This window comes from Mycetomoellerius zeteki, unplaced genomic scaffold (assembly GCF_001594055.1).
Source record: "Mycetomoellerius zeteki isolate Tzet28-1 unplaced genomic scaffold, Tzet1.0 scaffold200, whole genome shotgun sequence".
Classification (NCBI taxonomy): domain Eukaryota; kingdom Metazoa; phylum Arthropoda; class Insecta; order Hymenoptera; family Formicidae; genus Mycetomoellerius; species Mycetomoellerius zeteki.
The window spans coordinates 37,278-38,152 of NW_017256958.1; positions in this window are offsets into that span (position 1 = coordinate 37,278).

Sequence of the window (875 nt, forward strand, 5' to 3'; positions counted from 1 at the left end):
GACAGTGATACCATTGTCAAATGGATTGACGTTAATGAGATGAGAAACAGAAAAGTTAAAACATTCAATGAAATTAAAGCTCTCGATGAAAATTCTATGAATATTTATTGTCCGTCGCTCATCGATGATTATTATCCAAGCAGACCTAAGGAATTAGAATCATTAAATTTGTACGATTTTCTCAGAATCTGGGAAATTACGAAACAGGTGCCAAAAAATGACGAAGTCGAATGTTACAAACTTATTGCATCGGGATTGTGTTTAAAAAAATGAAAAAAGTATTGTTTAATTAACCATTATCGATTTAATGTAATAACTGAACCCAAAAAATACTTTTACTCACTGCTTCTTCTGTTTAAACCATGGAGAGATTTGAGTGAACTCAAAGGTGCATACGAAACTTACACGGATGCCTTTAAGAATTCAGCGTCTGCTTTGACGAAGGCAATGAAATATCACGAAAGGCTCGAAGAAATACAGAAAGCTTTTGAGAACGTTGCTGAATTAATCGAAAAGCGCGAAAATGATCTGAAAACAGCAGACAGAGACAAATCCGATGATGATGGACTAGATTGCAATCCGATAGAAGCTGACAACGCGATGAAAGATCAGGAAAATTTTTGTAAGATTGACGCACCAATTGACTTATCGCAAATCATGTCGCGATTGGAAGAAGACCAGAAAAGAATCTTCGATCGAGTATGCCAAGTTTTACAAAATAAAAATCAGATTCTGCGACTGTACGTAAGTGGCGAGGGTGGTACATGGAAAAGTTTTCTTATTAAAACGATTAAACATTGGATCTGAATACATTTGAAAAAAGCGACTGCCATATCTGCTTCCACGGATATCGCGGCATTCAATATCGATGGCTT